At 40.7% G+C, this 24,551-nt stretch overlaps 1 protein-coding gene across 1 annotated transcript in view; it reads right to left on the bottom strand.

Annotated features, from left to right (window-relative positions):
• The window catches only part of LOC150088919 (A disintegrin and metalloproteinase with thrombospondin motifs 9-like), a 440,936-nt gene that overhangs the window by 415,641 nt on the left and 744 nt on the right, over positions 1 to 24,551 (bottom strand). The gene's annotated exons all lie outside the window — the stretch shown is intronic.

Consider the following 24,551-nt stretch of genomic DNA (forward strand, 5'->3'; position numbering starts at 1 on the left):
AAACATCTCTATTGATTGAGATCATGCTACTCCTCATGATTTACGAGCGAAGTATCTTATTATGGTTTACTTTCTAATATACGCAGAAGATAACGTTATCTTAATGGCTACTGTTGGTCGAGGTCAAATATTACAGCCAGTCTCAAGCTGCACGAGTCTTAACAGCGTAATTGGGATAACCAGAAACTTAGTTTCTCGATTAAATGTGACAGGATAGTCCAGTGTGGCTTGCATATCTTTTAATTGGATGCTCCGATCATTATATTAAATGATCGACAGCCGCGCAAGCGCACAAAGCAGCAATATTTGATGAAAAATAAAATGCATATTAGAGTCAATGGGTGGGTAAGGTAAAAAAGGGGAAAAAAATGTACGGAATGCTTTAGTTTTATCCCCAGATGTCACCATACCACCACTTAATTAGCGTTGATAGAAATCGGCAATTAAGTCTAATAACCCTCGTCAGCATCGGTGACCTTCGGGATTTATCCTCCAGATGTCGCTTATTATCTGGTACACCCGCGCTCATAAACGTGAAACCCTCCTCAGTTCTGTTTTTCTTTTCTTTGTAACAATAACTGCCTCCTTCTGTGATTGTTTGTACAAGGAAACATCGTACAATGTGCCACCGATCGACATCGGTTTAAAGATCGGTATTAAATTCCGAAATCAAGGACGCATCACCATTATAAAGAGAATGTATGGTTACTGTTCAATACCGGAAAAAATCCCAGCCAACAAAAGCACCACACATGAAATTATGAATGTCTCATTATCTGAATGGTGTATTCGATATTCTATGTTGGTGTAAGGCTTAAAGAGTAAATTTAAACTTTTCCCTGCAGGGGGCCCATTTTACGCAGCCAGTAGCAACGTATTCCAAGTTTTAGTACTCCATTTCAAATATTTTACATCTTCTCCTAGATAGCATCCGTACATCAGTAAGGTAAATACAACCATCAGTATTTGTGAAACATTATACATCAGATTATACACACACTGGCCAAAAAAATATGAACCTTTATTCAGTATCCAATACGGTCGCCTTTGTTTCTAACATTATCGCTTGTGTGGCGTGGCATGAATTCCATAAGGTGTTTCCGCCCTCGTGGGTAGAATAGTTGGTAAAATCGCTCGACCTCCTCACACCGGGTGGAAACGACCTGATTTCGAGTCCCGTCGATGACGTGGACAATTCTTATGCCTTTTTCACAACGTGACTGAGTTAATAGGTCTCAGGCGATGATTGCATCTTGTTTTTTCTCCCGGAAACTTTGGTTTTTTGTCCAGCAAACAAAAAATCGACCACAGAACACATGCATTTACAGGCAGTGTACCAGGAGCAATATGGCGTTAGTCGCTTATGCTCCTAATACCCAACAACAACAACAGAAGGTGTTTTAAGTTCGTTTAGTCTGTAACAATTCTTCCTGCAAAATATCGCGCAGTCTTGCACGATTCTGGTATGACGCGCTATTGCCTTGCATATGCATGGCCATCACCAAGGTGTAACGTTGCAAGATGTAGTAGATACAAAATTCAGGCATCCCCGGATGACATTCGACGTTCCGTCGATGTCAACAGACCCAGTCCGTGCCAACGTAACATTCCCCATACCATGATACTACCACCTCCAGATTCTTGGGTTGTCTTCATAATACAAGCAGCGTCCCGCTTCGTGAAGTTCTGGCTACACTCTCTGCCTCCAACAGTGAATCACGATACTTCCGACTACATTACTTTCTTCCATTGTTCCACTGTCTAATCAAGACGTTCTCGACAGCCATTGCAATTGGATTTTTCTGTTTTTCACTGAAATAACTGGCTTCCGAATAGGCAGGAGACTGCTAATACCCAATTGCTTCAATTCCCTGCGCATGATAATGGCTGAAATAGGGCAGCTCGGCTTAGCTGAATTCAGATGTTATTTTTTGCCCACTGGATGTCCTCGTTTTCTGTACGAAACCGTACAGACGGTTTCGCTCTTGAAGTACTGTTTTCTCTGCCACATTTACGATGATTGCAGATAATGAAGAACCGTTTTCCAGTCCTTTAAAACCTAGGTAGTAAAATGTCTAGATTTTCTTGAATCGTGGCTCCTGCTAAACGTGCATCCACGATAAGTCCTTCTCAGTCTGATAGATAGATCACGCGTTTTCCCCATTCTCGTTTCAGATACAGCAGTTAAACAGGCAGTACAATCTTTGTACTCAACAAGACAACACGTGATTATTGTACACCAGTTTTCTTTGCATTTCTTCTGTCTGAGACTGTATTAATACAAAGGTTCCTATTTTTTTGGCAAGTGCGTTTATAAAAAGTACAGAAATACAATAGGAATACAGTTAGCATCTATTCCAAGAAGTATGGAGAATTACCAGAAAGGTAATTAATTCTGTTTGAAACAAAGAAAAGGTGCAAACCAGGTTTCTCTATCGTTGGCCAAGTCCACAGATGCCCACTGGGAGTTGAAAGCGAGTTTGAAAGTTTAAAATTGCAATATATACTGAGTGAGCACTGAATTATGACCACCCCCTTTGAAAACTGAATGCGACCCACTGACCACGTGAGGTACGAGAGTGCGGAGTTCATCGACCTACGTAGCATAGATAAGGCGGCAATGGTTCAGTAGTTAGAAAAATTTCAAGCGTGATGGGTAAAAGGAAGGATTTATCGGACTTTAATAAAAGACAGATTGTGAGTGCTCGACGAGCTGGTGCCTCGATTTCCCAAATGGCTGAACTGGTGGGGTGTTCGAGAGCCACCGTAGTTAAAGTGAATTTTATTTTATTATTATATATTAGGGCCATCCGTATATTTATTTGTCTGTAAATTGCGTGTGTTCTCTGGTCTATTTGTCTGTTTGCTGGACGAAAAAACCCCAATTTCTCGGGGGAAAACCTTGCTATCTACGCCTGAGAACGACTAACTCAACCCAGTTAAAGTGCACCAGGACTGGCGTCAAATTGGTCAAACAACAACCCGACGGCAAAACTGTAAAAGGTTGATGTTAGAGGTGAGCGCCGGGTCCGACGACTCTTACAGGCTCAGCACTGTTGAAGAGTTGACTACCCAATACAACATGGGCAAACCCGAAACAATATCTAGCATGACCGTGCGTCGCACGCTCGCACGGATGGGCTATACCAGCAGACAATCCCTACCGCATCCTCTCCTAACCAAGGTTCATCGGCGTAAAAGACTCGCCTGGTGCAAAGAGCATGCAAGTTGGACGTTAGAAGACTGGAAGAAGGTGTGCTGGTCGGATGAGTCACATTATTTACTCCACACCGTAGATGGTCGTGTACGGATTTAGCGTCAGCAATATAAGGCTCTTGATCCATCACCCATGGAATCAAAAGTGCAGGCCAGTGGAGGCTGTTGTATGGTGTGGGGCATGTTTCACTGGCAAGAACTTGGACCCCTGGTGCATGTGGAACAACTTATCAGTGGTCTCCGCTATCGTCAACTATTACTGACTGTGTACCCGCTATGTTACACTTTTTCGTGAATGGCGATGGTGTCTTGCAAGATGACAATGCGCCGAGCCATCGGGCACTTGTTGTGCAGGAATGGTTTGAGGAACACAGTTCTGACTTACAGCATATCGGTTGGCCTCCGAACTTCCCCGATATCAATCTCACAGAGCACTTGTGGGCACTATGGAAAGGCATATCAGGCGTCTGGATACACCAATCACCTCCATATCTGCACTGCTGACCGCATTACACACAGCTTGATTGGCTATACCTCCCGAACGCTTCTGACATCTTGTTGAATCAATGCCACGTCGGATAGCTGCTGTACTGAGGGAAAAAGGAGGACCTATGAAGTATTAAATAGGTGGTCATAATGCAGTGATCACTCAGTGTATAGTATATGTGTCGGCACAAACATTTGATCTGTAGTTCTTGTCACCATAGAGCATATCAGGACTCATGTTTAACTTGTTGAGAAATCCAATCTTGTTCGCTGGGAGCATATGAGTAGGCAGCTGATTTGGTTGAGAATAGACCTAACTATTGATGCATGCTGATTATTAATCCTTCTAACGATGAGACTATAGATGTCGTGGGCAACTAGTCGGTCCAACATAAGTTTAGAGAAGATAATTATATTTTGAGTGGGGATGATGTTTCCAAGGAATCATTCTGTGGAGAGAGAGTGTAGTAGAGTCCTAAAGATAGTAAGGTAATGAAATGTTTGGAGATTCTATTGAGGGACCTTAGAAGCCAATACTCAAACCTCAAGAATTGTATCTTGGTGGCGTAGATGACTAAATCTGTGGTGCATAGAGAGCCACCCATACCACTAAATTGCAACAAATTTAGTGAAAACTTTATTATTTTGCTGAAACCAGATGGTTCCTGTTATTTAGACCGAAGAATTTATTTCTTGCTTCCTGAAGTGCCACTTAAATGACAGTTCCTTACCCAGACCAAACCGAGATGCTTGCAACTGTTGAAATTTTAAATTTGGAATCCATTTGAGGCAGTTTGTGTTTGGATTTATTCTTTCCATCTTCATGAACGTCATTTCGGCCGATTTTTCAGCAATTAGCACAAACCCAATTGAATTACGGAACAGGTTGATATCAAAAATTTGTTGCATGGCAGCTCTTTGTACTAGTGGTTTTTTGTTCAGTCTGATCTGAATGGCTAAATAAACTTCAGATCATAAGAGTGCGATAAAAGTTTTGATATTTTGCAAGAGAGAGAGAGAGAGGTTCTTTGTCTGCCGCTGGAAACAGCGCTACAGACTAGCCACCCCCTCCCCCGGAACCCCGTTTGAGGGACAAAAAGGCTAGTGAGAATCTTTTGTGAGTTACAAGGATTTGTCTTTTCCTACACCTTTTTGAGTACAGAATTCTGAGCCTCAACTACCAAAGATTCTGAAGTAATTTTCCAGAAGTTGAAGTAAAGATGTATCGAAAACCATATCATATGCAGATTTTATGTTGATGAAAATTATATCAAGCTGTGCTTTCGAATTGAAAGTTTTTCTTTACCAAAACATTTTTGGTAAAATGAATTTTGGTAATTCAAGACCCAAAACATCAGAGTTCCTCTGATGTTTTGGGTCTTGAATTCTTGGGAATCTGTTTCATGAAGTAGTGTATCGAAATTTGAGGAATAGAAGCTGTTCTTAAAATTTCGTTAAAGATGTAAAAGGACATCTACAATGAAGACACCGAATATTTAATCATAAACAGGGCATTGCTACGAGGTCCAACAGTAGATTTATTTTTATTTATTAACACATTGACAACTTTCACCAGATTCGCCTTCATATCAGTGAGTAATACCTCTTCCGAAAGTACTATCCACCCATTTGAGCCAAAGATGACCAACTCACATGGTGAGATCGGTAATATGGTGACCATATGAGAAAAGACTCCATTATGTGGGCTACAGAACTTGGCAAGTCACCTCAGAGGTGATATGATTGAGGTTTATAAGGCTCTGAGAAGGGTTAGTAAAATAAAAGAACGCGGAATTTTCACTGTTATAGAAAATTCCAGAACTCGGGGGACATAAATTCAAATTACACGGGAAGACGTTTAGACTAGATTGTAGGAAGTTTTCTTTTAGCCTGCGAGTCGTTAGTTTAGGCTGACTGTTTGAATGAATTCAAAGGTCAACCGGACAGTCACCTATCTGAGGAGGGAAGCAAATAATTCGTATTTTTTTTTTTTATCTACTCTTCCTCCCACGTCTGTAATGTTAATGTCTTAATTAACGTCGTTAATGTCTATAAATTGCGTATCTTCTGTGGTCGATTTGCCGTTTGCTGAAGAAAAATTACAGTTTCCGGGAGTAAAAACCAAGCTATCCTCGCCTGAGACCAACTAACTCAGTCACGTTGTGAAAAAGATCCATAAAATGTCCTCGCGTCATTGACTGGATTGGAACTCAGCTGTTTTCCACCTGGTGTGGGGATGGCGGTAATTATACCAACTGTACTATCCACGAGGGCTTTAACTAACTAAACAGAGTCCAATTCCAATAACGCCATGTGTAATCAATCCATACGAGACTAGAGAATGGAACAAAAGTAGTACTATTATTCGTGCAAATCACATTCAGTAAGTTTCTAGAAATACATCAGTAATGTATTCGGGAGATGGGAAAGTGCGAAACATAAATATACGCTTATCTGGATGTCGAGCGGAAGTTTTGACATGTTTATGGTTCGTAGTTGGCAGCCATGTCCATGTTCAAGTGCTCACAGTGACTGTTCGCATTCTGATTTTCACGTGTGGTAACGTTAAGAATATCATCAAGCAACGTGGTGAGTATTCAATGAAACAGCCAGATGTACAAGAAATTTTAAGCGGGCAGGAGCATATATAAAATGGTGGTAGATTTTTTGAATACAAAGGCATGACACTTCATATTCATATCACAAGGCCTGCATTGAAATGCTAAAACACTATAGACCCTATATTGGAATGCTAATTTATATGTGAAATTGGTTGGATTTTGCTGTAAGACAATGCACCTGTATTCCCTGCTATTAATATCTGGACACCTGCATATCTACAAGTAACCTTTATTTACAGGAAAACTTAAAGTGTGTGCAACCCTTTGCCTCCTTTTTGACAGCCTCTAGTCTTCATGAAACACTCTCTACCAGTTTTTTTTTTTTTTTTTTTAGTAAATATCTTTAATATTTTCCGACATTCGACTTTCAAAGCGAAAAGTTCAGCTCTGTTTTCTGGGTAGTCTCTTTTCGCACTCACTCGAAGATCCAATTCAATTCAGTACAGGATTCAAGTCATGGCTCTGGGCTGGCCAGTCCAATTGTCGATGGTTATGTCCTTGTTCTAATGATATAGGCGTGGGCCTCTCCCGAAATGCTGCCACAACGTCTGTAACGCATTATTGTTCAGGACGTCTAGATAGATTTTTTTTTTTTTTTTTGGTAGTTATTGGCGCATAGGCTTCTGTGGCCATAATGCACCTCCCAAGGTTTTTACAATACATTGATCCAAGCCCGAGACGGGAATCGAACCCGCGACCTTTGGGTTGCCAGGCAGGTACTTTACCCACACGGCTAGCCCGGTCGGCATCTAGATAGAACTCAGCGTATATAGTTTTATCAAAACAATCAATGGTCCCAGGCAAAACTATGAAAAATTCCCCCAAGACCATCACACCACCTCCACTAAACTTCATTGCTAGGACAATGCAATACGACAGGTAGCTTTCTTCGAGCATCCGCCACACCTAGGCACGACCATCATACTGGTTGACGACGTAGTGACCCGTCACTCCAAAGCACAGATTTTCACAAATCTAGACGGCTTATGGCATCAGTTTGGGGTGATTTATGGCTTGTGGACAGCCTTGGTAACCCATATTCTGCAGCGTACTACTGGCTGACATGTGTCCCAGTCATCTAACTGAGAGCCTGTGTGTGCTGCAACAACGTTGACCTGCGTTCTGAGCGGATGATTCTTTGCAGGGGTTTCCTGTGGCGTTCCGTCACCTTCGGAGGTCGTTTCCAGTTCGGTTCCATTTACAGATCACATCAATCGTCGACCTACGGATCTTGAGTAAAGATCGACTGCTTATGTGGCATGTATCCTATTATCACTCCATATAGGAAGTCTTAACTCAATCGATCGCGGCATCTTGCATTCACAATTGTACTGTCTGCTCGTAGACTTGCAAGCATATTTACAGTTGTGTCTTTCACGTGGTGCTTGGGTAGAACGTGGCCACCTACCAACGGAAGTGTTTGGTTACTAATGGTAGGACAGTGTACACATACGCATAGATACCTTAATCGAGCTATTAACCGGCAAGATATACTACTGTCATCAAGACTATCGTGATCCACTCTAACGTTCCCAGCACAAACGTCCTAAACTCCAGTTATTTCTCACAATCTTGGAGGAGCAGGCAAGATTTCCTTACTAGTACTGTGGTTATTATCAATAAGTGTACCCCTCAAAATACAATGGCGATGCCAGCCAAACCCTTCCAAAATATCTACTAATTTGTTTCGCACTAATCTTGTGAAGCCTTCTATCTGACCAGCCCATGGTAACCATAATCCACGCTCTTTAGGGAAGAAATTTTTTTTGCATTAGTAAGAATGAACTGTGTAAAGAAGAATTGAGATCACAACATGGTCTTCAAGCAACTGTCAATCTGGATGAAGGGTTTTATTGATAGACAACTGGCGGGATAACTTCAACTTGAAATGAATAACTAGTCCAATATATTTTAAATAAAAATCTACTCAAAATCTTTACTTGTAAATTCAAGTAAATAAGTAGTTCTCACTTTTCCAACTAATTTTAGCTATTTGATTAATTGTTGAATATACTACTCCAATAATTGTAAATAAATTTGTATACAAGATCATGTAGTGCGTCTCTGATAGGTATCCTGTTAGCCTATGGACGTGATTCACATTAAATTTATCGACAAATTTCAATTTCATAAAGGACTTAATAATTTCATTGGCTCTATCGCCATGACAATATTTTTATTTTCCCTAAACGAGATAGTTATATGTTTGCCTGAAAGAGTTACCAACTCGAGCCTAAGCCGTTCTTCAAATAAAACAGTAGGTAGTTGACTAGCGTGTTGTCAATTGAATGTCATGGTTGGCTTGGTATATCAACAGGTAGGAGCTATAAATTATTAGGGTTCTTTTAAGGTTCCTCGCCCGTTGATATCTGATCTGCTCAACAAAACTACTTATACAAGATTGGTGAGAGGAACAAAGGGGTGCTCTTACCAAGAGAGGCTTAAGTTCTGCAAGTTAAAGCATCTGGAGACTAGCCAACTGCGAGGTGATCTGATTGAGGTGTACAAACAAGGCTTTGAATGGTTTGAGCAGGCTCAATGCTGGGATACTTCCACTTGCTCAGAATAAGATCATGAGGGGGCAGAGATTCAAATTGAGGAAAGACAGTTGTAGAATAGATATGCGGAAGTTTGCCTTTAGCCAGCGGGTAGTTGATTGCTGGAACAGACTTCCATCCGTTGTTGTGGAAATTGATAGCTTAAATTAATGTAAGGCTGGGTTTTTTTGGCCGATGCTATATAAGCTTGCTTTCTTGCATCATTTGCCTCAACCAATGCTGCTAATATGAACTCAAATATTAAAGTATTTATGAAATCAATAATCGATTACGGTAGTTACGGAACAGCATGATTTAGCACGTTGCTTAGGTCAATTGTTGATTTTGATAAGCAAGGTTAGATTATTTAAGTAGGAGGAGCTTATAGCCAATCATGGAACATGGCTACTGTCATTAACTGTATTCAACAGTCACGTGAGCTTTAACCATGGTCAACTCAAACGCGTAGAGTATGGCTGGGATGACTACTCTTCATTAGATTAATCCAATTTAATAATTAATTCAGATTACTTACGAGATGTTGGAATTGGCAAGTCCATTGTATCAATCAATACAGGGTGTCTCAAAAATATTGGTACAAACGTTTAGGGAAGGTAGGTAACATCTAAAGGAATGTGAATCGCATAGGAACCCATAACCGGAAACGTCACGGGAAAGTAGTAGCAGAGGCACAAGAAGCAGAAATGACACAAGACAGTAATTAGTGGCAAACATTTATTTCACATAATATTAACAATGGAGTACGAGATGGATGCATTTCATGATGTTACAACAGATGCTCAAAGGTTCCACCATGAGACGCGATGCATGCGTGACACCGACGCAGCATGGATTGGCGGACACGGTCGAACAAACCTGGAGTTTCTTTGACATTAGCAGCAGCGCACCCGAGTCTCGCCACGAGATCCATTTCCGTCTCCACAGGCGATTCATACACGATAGATTTGAGGGCCCCCCCACAGAAAGAAATCAAGGCTCGAAAATCAGGTGAGCGTGGAGGCCAGGCAACGGGTCCACCACGGCCAATCCATCGACGCCCAAAACGTCTGTTCAAATGGTCACGAACACCCCTTCTATAATGGGCAGGCGCCCCGTCATGTTGAAACCAAATGTTGCGCCTCACATTTACCGGAACTTCGTCAAGTAACCCTGGTAGAACTTGTTCAAGAATGATCCGATATTTAGCGGAGTTCATGCGGGATGGTAACAGGTATGGGCCAACTAAGCAGTCACCGACCATACCTGCCCACACATTTATTGCGTTGTTGTTGTTGTTGTTATTTGGTTTTTAGGAGCATTAGCAACTAAGGCCATATTGCTCCGGGATATGCGGTGGTCATTCCCTGAATGACCTTTCCGCATCCTCCGTATTTGGTGGTGACGGGCTCGAACCCCGGTCTAATCAAGAAGCGTGTGCTACGCACTGCTGCTCCTTCCCACCTGGCTACGGAGGCGCCTCATTTATTGCGAAGCGATGTTGTGCCGCATGGGGGGCGCACACCGTGTGGATTGTCTTGAGCCCACACATGAGCATTGTGCTGATTGAATAAGCCTTCCCGAGTGAAATAAGCCTCATCCTTGAACAAAACAGGCTGGAAAATTTAAGTGCTGGAGAAACCACTGCGCAAAAGCCACACGTGCAGAATGATCTTGGGGGGGGGGGAGTAACTGAACCCTTTGGAGTTGAAAGGGGTGTAAGGAATCGTTGTGCCAGACACACTGTACACTGCAACGAGACACTCCTAAGGCAGAGGCAACGACACGTGTGCTGGTAGTAGGATTATTCTGGATGGCATTCAACACACTTTCTTCCATGGCGGGAGTTCGCGTCGAATGTGGTCTACCCGCACTACTCCTGTTACCTCTAAATGACTCATAATCGCACAAATTTTGATACACACGCGCAAACAAACGGTGGTCCGGTACATGTCTGTCTGGGAAGCGTTCTGCATAAATTCGTTGAGCGGCTCGTCATTGCCTTCTGCTAATCCATACACTGGGGGCATGTCTGCTAGCTCACAGTTCGTATATCGATGCATGCTCTTCGTGCGGCGACTACTGCTTGAATGAGTAAACCAGAAATTTTCCCTCTCGCAAACTGATGAACAGCGCCGTGTACCGACTTACGGTGACGTTTCCGGTTATGGGTTCCTGTGCGATTCACATTCCTTTAGATGTTACCTACCCCCCTAAACGTTTTGTACCAATATTTTTGAGACACCCTGTACATAATGAAGCCAACCAATTAGATATGTTCTGTACGCTTGATGATACTCCAAGCGAATGAGTAGATGGTGCATTTTCTGTCGAGATTGGGTTGTTTGATTTTCCTGTTGCGTTTTCATTTATTCATGATGACGAAGTGCAGCTATTGCTAAGAAAAACACCAAGAAAGACAGCGGTAGAAAATGATCGCCAGGATGGTTTAAAATCGCAGAAAAGAGAAATGTGTTTTATGTCAATTATGTATTTCACACGTAATATAATTTTTGTTTAAAAATTGAAATCTTTTTTCTTTTCCCTTGAGTTTTTATATTACTTATGGTATTTTACATATTTCATAGTTGTAGGGTTTTAGGAGCATCAGCGACTAAGGCCATATTGTTTCCGTGTATACTGTCCGTAAATTGCTTGTGTTTCTGTGGTAGATTTTCTGTTTGCTGGATGAAAACCCCAATTTTCCAGGAGGGCGAAAAAAAAAAATTCTACCCTCGATTGAGACCGAATAACTCAGCCACGTTGTGAAAAAAAAAAACATAATTTCTCACATCATCGACGGGATTCGAACTAAAGTCTTTTCCACCAGGTGAGGGGAGGACGGCGATCCTACAAACTGTGCTACACACGAGGGCATATTTCGTAGAAGGAAAATTTTGACTAAAAGGGTATAATTCAGACTTCCCATAATTTTAATGTTCCTCGGATGACAGTTATCCATTCACTCCTCCCACTTTTCACTTCCCTGATCATTATCTTGCTGATATTAGATCTAACGCCGTCCTTCGGTCTTTAATGAAACTCTATCCTCATTGAATTCAATCATATTTTCGTTTCCTTCTGTTGTAAACATGCAGCTATCTAGAAATAATAAACATGACTTAATCCTGATAACTGGAAGCGATTCAAATAAATAGATGAATTAAAAATGTGGCCTTCATCCGAAGATGTGAAAGGCTTTAGGGGGGTTTGTAGTGTCATTAGCTGCTGCGATCTTTCTCTACATTTCAGCATTTGGTCCAGTAAACCAGTTTCTCTCACAAATGTGCTGAAAGGTGACAGTTCACCAATTTTGTGCAGTTTATTTTCGCGTTCCTCTTTTAAAATCCACGTAGACCTCCCTCAAGGTTATTTCACGTCTGCCTTGCGGTTGTAATTAACTGCAAGGTTTACCAAAAGTTGACCGAACGAGTAGGTAGGATGTCATGTGACTTTTACAACTATGAGACACGCCTAAACAAAGTATTTCTTGTTCGAAACATTGTACTGTTGGGCAGTAACTAAGTTCGACAACGGCATGCTAGCGAAATAAAGCTCAAGGACTACGAAATCGCTTCCTCCAATTATTAACCTTTGGGAAAAGTTCGGAGAAGTATTGTGTTTCGTATAGCTCCAAGCCAGTAACTACACTGCTCGACAAAATTAACAGAACAACTAGAAAACGTGATGTAACTCGTGCAACATGCGATGGAAAATTTGGTATGGCGGTGCTTTGGAAAGGTTTAAGGGACATTTATAGGGGTAGTATAAGAATTACCAAAAACGTGACAACAGTACGGCGTAAGATCCCCACCAACGGCTAAACAGGCCTGAAATCGGTGAATCATGATCGATATAAAGGTGTTTATAAAATTCTGTAGCAACAAATCTCATTCTTCTCCCAACTCGGACCTTAGCTCACCAAGTGACCGAGGAGTTGGCTGTCGACGTGCAATGCGACGCCCAAGCTCATCCCACACACACTGGAAGGGGTTTAAGTCTGGTGATCGTTCTGGCCACGGCAGCCGTTGGATATCTTAAGTTTCAAGAAATTCCTCCACCACTTGAGTTCTATGTGCAGTGGCGTTGTCATGCATGAAAAGAAAATTGCGCCAAACGCACCCCTAAAAAGTCGCACATACGGTTCGAAGATCTGTTCTCGGTACCCCTGGCAGTTACGGTGCATCTATCAAAAAGAAGAAGGGGTTGTGGCTATTGATCATTATTTCTTACGTTTGAGGGATGGTACTGCATTCCTCGTAGTCTCCAAACTAAATTACGTCTAGAATCTGTTGTAGGCAGGACTCATCAGAGAACAAAAATGTATCCCATTTATCAGTGCCCCAAGTCACATATTGATGACACTAGTTTCAAGGAGCTTTGCGGTGGTTTGGGGTTAACGGGATACTAACCACTGACTTCCTTGCATAGAGTCCACTTGAATTCAACATTTATTAGCACAGTCCGGTTGGAAATGTTTTCATCTGTGGCCGCAGAAATCTCAAGAGACAGTGATTGACAGGACATCGTAGGATTCCATTTTGCTGTTAGAGCTAGATAGCGGGTTGTTCTGGTTGATGTAGTCCTCGGGCGATCTTGGCCAGCACTTGTAATGGTTCTTATCTTCTGAAACAGCTTCCATAGTGCGGAGACGACACTGTGTGACGACACATTAATCAAATGTGACACATCCGCCTGCGATTTCCCAACTTCAAGTTGTCCAACGTCCCGCTATCTCAAAGAATTATCTAAACGATGACGACTTACCATTCCGAGTACCGCAGATGTGGCTATCCCACTGAGCAAACCAAAAAAAAAAAAAAAAACCAGAATGAAGAGATTTGGTCGCAACCAGTCTTTTTATTGGCATGAATAATTTGCGGTTCTGTAAGGTGGTAGATCAATTTCTATTGGATACTTGGAATTTGCATACCAGGATGCCTATTATATCAAATATTTACCTTCGGCTACACTGTTCACAATAAAATAGTCTTGAAAAACATTTTGTTCTGTTAATTTTGTCGAGCAGTGTAGATAACGTGTACGGTATTAAATGAGTTTCATAAAGGGTGAGGGGGGGAGCAGTGAGATGTGGTACTCCTGCGTCAAACAGCAGCCGTTTTTTTTAACTTACCAATGACGCCACAGTGCTCCCACAAGGCAAGCTGTTTTCTTTTGTTAGCTGTCGTTTGTATTTAAATAAATAGCCAGCAGTGTGTGTGTATCGGTCAACACTTGGAACGTTGAATAACAAGCTCAAATAAGCTACCTACAGCTAGCTATATAAGGTTCGGTGCTTTCTGATAGGTTGTTAGTATCGCTTAGGGGATGTGATTATGTTTGTCTACTTTATAAGGCTAGAAACTGTGCGCACATGTTCTAAATCATATATCACAACAGGACCCGGGCACGTACGATAACTTTATACCAGGCTCAGAACAGCGGGAGGTAGCTATGCGAAGAAGCTCAGGTTTTTCACTCTTGACCCGATGACTATGAGAAGACGAAGGAATGCGACCTTCACCAGAATTTGTCGTAATAAAGACGCGCTCAAGGCTTCATTTTAGTAAACTCGTTTCTGTTCTGAGAATAAACTTTTATGAAAAGGAGAGGGAAATTGTTTGGGGGAAAAAAAATCTGTCGCTTTGAATTGCAGTACTTGAGAAACTCAATAATACATTTTTCTCTCGGTTCCTGATATGTTCATTTGGTAACATCTTTTCTTTCCTATTTAGATCAGGAAAGCTAGCGAAGGTAATATTCTAATGACTTCGATTTGTCATTAAGTTTCCATGGAATACATTCCAGAACTGAACTTGGTAACACCGAATTGCTCACTACAGTATTTACTGGCCCTCTGTATTATTCACTTTGCTCTTTACAATTATATTATTGGATGAAGTTGTTATTTGGTTTTTAGGAGCATTAGCAACTAAGGCCATATTGCTCCGGGGATATGCGGTGGTCATTCCCTGACCTTTCCGCATCCTCCGTATTTGGTGGTCACAGGCTCGAACCCCGGTCTAATCAAGAAGCGTGTGCTACACACTGCTGCTCCTGCCCATCTGGCTACGGAGGCGCCATTGGATGAAGTAGTAAATCCTGGAGAAGGATTGACTTCATCCAATCTTTGAGAAGATGGTAAAGGTAATCCACCACACGGCAAATACCCTCGCGGCTAGTACAATGGTTCACCGTCCTAAACCAAGCCTTGGCTCAATTCTGTCGAGATCAGAAGTTATGGATATATTTTCGCACTGTGGTTGAGTTTATCGGCCTTACTGGTTTTTCATCATTCAAGATAGTCAAATAGACCATACGTTCGATATCTGTTTCTTCTGTTAAAGCTACAGTCCCTCAGCAGTACTGTTTTGTATGTTTACGAGTGCGGTTGTCATTTCCAAAAATTTGTAGCTTCCAGAATCTGCAGTAACTTTCCAAACTTTTATCTTTGGTGGGATACTTAAACTGAGTGGTATAAGCTAACAAGCCTTACTTTAACAGAATTAAAAACCGGCAACAAATCAAAAATTACAAAGTTAATAGTACATGTTAGATCCATTTGGTTTAGGTATAGTTAGGTATCCGCATCCAGATGGAATTACTGAGATTTGCCATCTCGTTATATATGTACCAGCATAAGCCCACAATTCATAAGAAAGATAATTTGCTGGTTCAGAGCTTGACGGATCCACAGGAGGGCTTATATCAGCCATACTGTCTATAAAAGGCTGCATAGTTTCCCATCATTGGGGAACTATGCAGCATGACTACTGTCTGTGTTCCGCTGACCTCTATATACGCCCAAGATGTCGTTGGGGATTGATGCCGACAGCACGTCGACTCAATCGGATTCGTGATGCACTCTCACCTGAAGAGAACGGTGAATCACTGTCACAGATATTCATATGTTCTTACGAGAACCTCTCACGACTGTAGGGTATAGAGATAGATAAGATCCTTGGATCCTTCTGTTCGTTCCTTTGCGGAACAGTTGGTTCAGACTTTAAAATAATTTATAATGCATGTTCCTACATAGCTCTGCTAGTGAATCTAATAGGAATTGTGTAGCCCATATGGAACGGGCTAGCCAAGTTCCACCTCCAGAAGACCTCAATCCAACAGAGCTTGAGATGTTCTAGTCACAGGCACTCTCCTAGAAACCCCACTGAGTTTTTTTTTTTTTTTTTTTTTTGATTTGGTAGTTGTTGGCGCATCGGCTTCTGTGGCCATATTGCACCTCCCAAGGTTTTTGCAGTACTTTGATCCAAGCCCGAGGCGAGAATCGAACCCGCGACCTTTGGGTTGCCGGGCAGGTACTTTACCCACTCGGCTAGCCCGGCCGGCCCCACTGAGTTATGTCAGCCTTTACTCAATGTCATATATTGCTATCCACGTTATATTTTCTTGGATTTCCGACCCGCTGTTTTTGGTTGCTCATGAATTTATTTGTATAACTAATTAATATTTTATTTAATTAATTAAATAATAATTTATGATTACTTTCCTAGCCCTTCTGCATTATCAAGGTACAAATTATGATATTAGGGTCCCCTGTAAATGATTACATCTACCCATATATTTATTTTGTCTGTAAATTGCGTGTGTTCTCTGGTCGATTTGCCTGTTTTGCTGGATGAAAAAACCCCAGTTTATGGGGGAACCTTTCTATCTACGCCTGAGACCGACTAACTCAGCCACGGAGTGAAAAAACCCACTAAAGTTACTCGCGTCATCGACGGGATTCGAACCCGGGCCTTTTCCACTCGGTGTGGGGAGGACGGTGACAATACCACTGTGCTACCCCGCAAACGTACATTGAAACATATCTCTAACTTTTTTGTCATAGTTTATAAAAGTTCTTTCGCAAGCTCCTTAGTCTTTCAGCACTAGTATAGCTAAAAACATGTGATACAAAGTTGGTGCTTCGTATTTAAAGTTTTATTGCTCTTTCGCTTTCAAAGCTTTCGTTTGGTCACCTTGTTTGTATTTACAATGGAATTGCTAGCTCCTTGTTGCATTTCCAACAAGGAAATGTTCTATCATATTTGACGAAACATGTTTTTAGTGTGGTCATCCAACTTCTCTCCAAGCAAAGAAATCGACTCCAGATTACTATACGCGGTAATTTAAGATTCCTGCTAACGAGACATTGGGAAACTGGTATCACTTCATCAAGCCCATCCATCGCATTTAAAATTTATGAAGTACGTAGTTACTAAATGTGGTAGGTATCTAAGACCCTTGCTAAAAGAACTATCAGACGTTGAAAAGCTGGTATCACTGGATCATCAATTTTGTTGAATTAAACTAAAAAGTTTTAATTGGATTTTGAATAAATGTGCAATTACGTACTTGTTAATGTTTTGAATTTTATTTTATTATTTTTGTGTGTTATTATCTTCCTTAGTGGGTCGTGCAAACCACTAGGCTGAATAATTCTTTTTATAGGGTAGAGTAGGGATGGATGGATAATCTACGGATGAGTTTATGGAACCAAGGGTGCGGTGGTCGAAAAAGTTGGGGAACCACTGGTTTGAAATATTGCGCAATAATATTTGATAGTATACCAAAGGGAATTTTGGGATATGCAAAAAGAATTTTTGTTTATAATCCAAAACGGCCATAGAGGATCAATAGTTTCACAAGAATATTATCGTACAAATTTAGTGTTTTCACGTAGATTCCAAAATAGCTTTGTAGCTTTCACTTATAGACGAGCCAAATTTTATAAATGGGGACGTATTATAGGAACAGAGGATGTGATTTTGATATTTCAGAGGCCAATAACCATATAAACTTCTTATGGATAAATTGGTAGGGGTTAATGCCGAAATTATCAGCTTGCTTATTAATTAACTGGTGTTACTGTACCCAAAATAGGAGTTGTGCTGCAGGGCTCTGTTCTCCGGGCAGCTCTTGTTTAACTTTTTTATGAATGATGTCATGGACAATCTGACCCCTCCTGTTTCATGAGTAGATGGCACAGCTCACACTTCTAAATTGGTGCTTTTATAATTGTCTTGACATTACCTTGAATAAGTGTAGTTGGTTACATTTGGAGTAAAAAAATTCACTCCCTAATTATTTAACTCAAAGCCAATAAAATCTGCCATTTCTGTAACTGATCTTGGCGTCCTTGTCGTTAAAGTGCCCTTAGTAACCACGTGGGTACTGTAGCTAAAAACGCAAACGGGATCTTGGAAGCGTTCAGTAACGCTTTGAAAACCAGAACTGATGTGCATCATCATCACCCACTTCATTCTATCACACTCGAAAATATTGTGTTCAGATATATCAACCCAATTTCGAAGAGCACATCGACTTGCTCGAGCCTGTTTCGCGTGGCGCTCTACCATTAACTGAGGTTTGTAATCTCTTTCATGGGCACTCTAAAATTATCTCCATCGACGAACAGCAGTGACGTCAAGCATGTAGTAGTTTACAGACCACTACATGGCTCGACTCGCTTAAGACTAAAATTATCCTTATCGTTCAATCAAATTACCAGAGGTCGCACTCTGCAACTGGACATACACCCTTCCGTACTAATTTCGGTCTCAGGTCTTTCAGGTACTGTGCCCATAAAATATGTCGCCATGGCTGTCAACCTCGATAAATTTAAGCTCAATGTTTTTAAAAGTATGGGGCGGGGATCACTTAATATTATGATCGTTTCCAGGCAACGGAGTTGATAATTGTAATTTTTGGTACAATCGCTCATGAATGTACTCCAGTGACCGCTAAGAATCCAAAGGAAATTCCAAAGCAATTTTTGTGATTTTTTTTTTATCGTTTCCGGGTATTCAGAACACCTATATTTTTTTCTGTTGCTGTAGAATGTCTAAATTTTAAGTTTTTTTTAACCCGCAGACGACAGCCAAACTTCAGTGGGGTGGGGTGGGGTGGGGGAGGAAATGAAGTGCACGAGCATAGCTAAATTGAATCATGGTTCGAAACATTCAAGTTCATTCCCCTTTCGGTTGGTCTCCCATTCGTCAACACCTGCAGACAGGATTTTTTTTTTCTTTTCGAACTATGAGTCTGCGCTGTACAAGTTTTCACTTCCCCGTACTGAAAGACATCGTCTGGCGGGTTGTCTACACTAACCTCACATCGAACGTTGACGGATGGGCTAGCGAAGGTGGCGTCCCAGCAATTTCTATTTCTTATCCTTTGCTCCGCTGCACATACAGCGAACAGTTCTTACGTAATGAAGTCGACCGACTTATGAATCGTGCCTTCACTTTCACCTGTTGGTGTTGACTTTCTACCCATTAAACCCATGACTGCACGTTTTTATATGATTTAATCACAATATTTTCACAATTAGTAGTTCATGTAGTTTATTAACTTAAGTTATAACGAGTTAAGTATTACTGTTTAAGTTAAAGCGCAATGGTAACTAAGGCTATGCGGTGTCAATACATCGTATCTGTAAAGTGCGTATATTCTGTGAGCTGTTTGTTTTGCGGTATGAAAAACCAGTTTCCGGAATGGAGGCTACACAGTCGTCGTCGTCGTCCAAGATTTAATCAGTGACTTCACTCTGGAGGGCGTGGGAGAGTTTGGGAATGCAATTATTTGTTTAAATTTTCATTTGTTATAATTACAGAGCTCCAGCTCCTGGTGCTGGCCTTTCTTTCCTGGACAGCTATTTGTGATGCTGGCTTTTCTCAGCGGAGTTCCTGGTTTCTACAGACTCTGGGATGTAAATTTTTGAAGAACTCCTTGACGTTGTGAGGATTTCCTTCTTCACCGTTATTTGATTTGTGATTTGGCATTGCATGTCGCAGCCATCTTAATCGATGACGTTGTGGACTTTGAAATGGACTGACAGTTATTTATAACCTGGACACCTTTACCTGGACTTTGAACCTGTTTTCCGTGTGTACCATTATCTATTTTTGCGTTGCTTTAATGTTGTTTTAGAGGATTTTTACACCTTGCAATTGGGCAAAACATGAGTACATTGTTATTATCTAAATTATCTGTATTAAATAGTGATGTTACCAAATTTTGGCAGGAACCGCCTAATACAATAAATAAACCTTCATAGCAATAGCATGACCGTTAGATGCAAGGCTATTGCTACAATAAGGGCTTAAATTGAATGAAGTCTAGTCGTGCATCTAATTACATTTCCATTCTACACCTACAGCACAGGACTACAGTTCACATAGACATAAGATAAACACAGTCAAAGTTTTCTGCCACATTTAGTTTAAACCATTTTTTTTTTTTTTTTCGAAATTCTGTAACGGCACATTAATTTCCCTCGGCAGTTCCATGTCAGCTGTCTAAGAAGCATGCGGTTTGTCCATCTCGAAGGTGATTAGCCAACCCAAGCGACTGACTGCACGTCTGGTATTCCAAAGAAGAGACTTAATTGAAGACAAAATATAGTGCTCACTTATAAGGCAACCCATTAGTAGTTAGACAGTGATCATATTCTTTGTCCACTTGGCTAAATGAAAACTTCTACGAGGAACCATCGAACTGATCAGTTTTAATGAGTTGGGTACAAAATACAGGGAAGAAAAACTAGTGATTCCACGATTCTCCAACATTGATACCTCGATAGAATTCTGGCAGAAAAGAAAGGACAGATGGAAAAGAAACCTTCAACATCATCCTTGGATCGTTGCATTCGTACGGCAAAAAGCATAAAACAGTAAACGCCACGTGCTACACCCCCACATTTTATCTTCTACCTCTTCCATCATAAACCAACAAAACATACACAAAAAGCAGCCATGAATGAGCCACTTATGTTGAATGGCATTTTATTCTATCGGTTCCCACTGTGACCTCCACTTCCGCTGAATCCATTTAATATCTTCCCAGCTCGCCTTATAAATATGCGAAGTCGCCCGCCTCCTTTAGAAACACGTGCGAGGACGCAGGATCAAGGTACGGGGCAACAGACTACGGTTACGGCTACAAGACAGGTGTTAGCGGGACCTGGAGGGTCTGGATGAATGCATAAAGGTGAACGAGAAGATCGTTAACACGCTGTGGCGTGATACCCCTACAACGAAGACAGGTCTTCCAGTGGGAAGAATTGGTAAGAGGAAATTGGCAACAAAGACGGATACTTGAATCCATTGGTTATTTCTGTAGAACAACGGAATAGTGATAGGTTAAATATATACAGAATTGCGCCATGCTGGATTTTTTTTTTAAAGCTCTTTAAAGAATGCTCATTTTTGTCTTAAGAGAGACTGGTTTTTAACATACGAACCAGTTGCTTGAGTAGCTGTCACTTTCTTTTAACTTTAAAGAATGTCGTAGCCTTGTTTGGAATATGTTTTTTCAACTTTGATATCCTGTTTCTTTTTTTATTTACTACACTGAAAAATGTACGATATTATAAAGCGCTTAAAAGCCAAAAAGAAATATTAGTTTAAAATCTGATATTTATTTGACAGTTGCATGATCAGCGTTAGGAAGGAAAGAAAGAAAAACATATGGGCAAAAAAATGTAAAGGAATTGCCCTCGATTATGTTGCATGGTCTATCTTGTCTTTACAACAGTGCAGAACAATATCAAAGGGAAACTATTTCCTTAGAGAACTCTCAGTCGGAAATACGGCCTTTTGAATTAAAACTGGTCATTGTGCACTGGAAGTTCAATCCCTTATTTCTAGTAAAGAAGGTACTGGATTCTTCTAATTAAATTATTTCATATTGGAAGCCACATTCAAAGACATTCCTCTTCTTTGAGGAATGAGTCCAAAGATCATGGACCAAATTTCATCTATCACACTCCATTAATAGGGCAAGATTCAGTATTAATAAATATATACACTATGTACAATCAACAGCAAGTTGTTGACTTCAACAATTCACCAGACAATACAAGTCCAAAATGAAAATCCACTGGAGTAGCTTTCTCAAGGACTCCAGTTACTCCAGTGGATTTTCCTTTTGGACTTTTGTCTGGTGAACTGTTAAAGCCAACTTGGACTTTATATATATCTGTTGTGAATAAAATTACAATCACAATTTGAATATTTTAATGTGCAGTTTGTCTTAAAACAGGCGCAAATCACGCTGTGGTTTTTCAAAATTTGCCAGATGAAGAAAGATTAATAAAAGCATGTCGTCACTTAGAAGAGGAACTAAAATACCAACAAAAAAGCAGCATTAATGCTAACAACCTATTTAATTTGCATATTTGAAGGCAAATCAAACTAGCAGCATTTCCCAAAAAAGTCAGTCACCCCAGAGATGCTCTGAAATTTTAGCCTTAACCTTCAATATGTCATGTCACATCTGTGGAATTATGTTCACTATTCTCGTAACTGTGGCAATGGACTAAAGAAGTTTTAGTAAACAACTGATCAAGAGCTACCTTCGTTTCACCACGCCACAAGAGTTCGTTGACTATTATGTCAAGAGAAAACAGTGCAAAATATCGATATGTCAAGTGCGGTTAAGAAGTTTGCAGATCTAAAATCGAGATAAAATATTTTTAGTCTTTATATTTGGCTGAATTCCAGATTATGGGTACACCTTGTGGTCAAATCAAATTCGGGACGGACTTTCATTCTTCGCTAGTGAAAAAAGGTTATGTTAGTTTACGCCAGTAATTTGGGACAGATTCAAGCAAAAGAAGCCACTTCCTCCGGAGGTGTACCTAATAGCAATGGTAGAAGCGCTGTAAGTAGACTTCGCACGGGGCACCGTTTTACCCAGAGCCGGCGATGCAGAGAAATATATGGAATTCTGTAGTACACAATCTCTCAGTTGAAACCTAAGGAAAACAAGTCTTCCTATAGGAACACACCACCTTCAACAGAAGGCTAAACCTAGGAAAATTTTTCGTCATCGATCGGATCATCCACCAGTTTCCAGTGGTTCTGGCTTGTAATAGGCAATAACCATCCAACCATTTTGGAAGTTTAACAACAATCTTTTGAGCCCAGTTTAAAAAAGAAATTAAACTTAATAGGAACAGCGTTCCAGCCCATGTATTGACTCAAGGGGATAAAATATGGCAAAACCCTTGTAGAATAATGATATACGCAATTTGTTTCTTCGTCAAAAAATAGGAGATTGTAAAACAGTCTGGTAAAAGAGAGAGACTGAAATATGAAATTAGTGATCCAAACTGATAGTTTTATTTTTCATACACGACATTACTATCGAACTCTTTTGAGTTAAAAAATTGGTTATCTCAATGTCAAGGTCACTCTGATTATTCTCCAGAACATAGGTACCACTTTGCGGGCGTGGATTCTTTTGCTTGAATCCGTTCCGAATTAGTAGCATAAACTAACTTAACCTTTTTTCACTAGCCGAAAATGAAAGTCTTAAAGACCCACACTTCTTTTGCTTGGATCAATCCAGGATTCGGCCACGCTCGCAACGCGGTGACCCGGGTGTACCCATGTTCTGGAGACTTTATAATATGTTTGGAAAAGCTATTTAAGTTCACACACAACAAAATATGATTAACCCTATCAGATTATGCCTTTAAGGATCAATTTAAATCGATTTGCATGGGGATGTGTCAACGAATAAATTCTCAAATATCGAGTGCTCCAACTTGAAAAAAAATGTTCTGAATTTATTCAATTTGTTTCTGAGGCAGTAAAATATACTTCACAAATGGAATTTAAATTTCCACCTAATAATCCCCTCAGGAGTCAGTTGGCGAGTTAAAACAATCGATTGGAAAACGATGAATCCTTAATTGGGTTGAAAGTACATTGGAAATAATTCTTGTCACATCCTATGGTGGATGTTAGTCTGCGTGGCGAAAAAAAATATATGCATCGATTATTGTGTTACCTTTTCGTATTAACCATATCCGATCAGGAATACATAGGTGCCACCAAAGAGATGATCGCGTGATCCCTTGAGGATAATGGTTGGACCCAATTTGTATAATAGCATTAAGGGTGACTGGCATATCGATGTTAGGGGACATTGCTTCCCTCAATATACTGGCTACCAAAGAAATTATGTGAAAAGCACCCGCCCCGTGGATGCTAAAAATACCAGGAAAAAGATCTGTTTTGTATCAGGTAAGTCTCCATTTATCTCAATGAAAGAGCAAAAGGAATGCCCCAGCCGGGACTGTTATTTAGCGCGCGCGCGGAAAAATATAGTGGGATACCTTATTCACCGCACAGCATTGAACAGGGGAGGGTCGGAAAAGAGGCGTGTCTGCATCAAGATCGCTGTTGCTACCTTAAGCAGAGTGATTCATTTAGTGGAGTTTGTATGGACCACACATGTAGGTCAATGGCAGCAATACCTGTAGACGGAAGGTCGCTGAAGTGTGTGTGAATAGGAAGTGATTTGGAACAAGCCGTATAACAGTTTGACTTCAAAAAGGTTAGTGCTCGATACTATAAAGAACAGTCAAGAAACTTTGAGTATCAGGAAGAATCCATAATGTACTGCAACCGGGAAAAATCTCCCTTTTCAATTTAATGCCACTTGCTCCACTTGAATCACTTTGTTCCTGGAAGATGGAGCTGCATTTCAATCATATAGGCTTTTGAATGATTATTTCTCAACAGTCCTCCACAAAAATATCCTGTTCTGTTTAATTTTAAAAAGGAATTCCATAATCGAAAGGATGGAAGATTGCAACCTTCTTACATCTCCCAAATGGCACCGTCCAGGCGGTGAAGAGGAAGAAAGGAGAGATCCTCCCAAGAAAATCTATTCCCTTAGA

The sequence above is a fragment of the Mastigoproctus giganteus genome, chromosome 3 (genome assembly GCF_048544385.1).
Source record: "Mastigoproctus giganteus isolate SK-2022 chromosome 3, ASM4854438v1, whole genome shotgun sequence".
NCBI lineage: Eukaryota > Metazoa > Arthropoda > Arachnida > Uropygi > Thelyphonidae > Mastigoproctus > Mastigoproctus giganteus.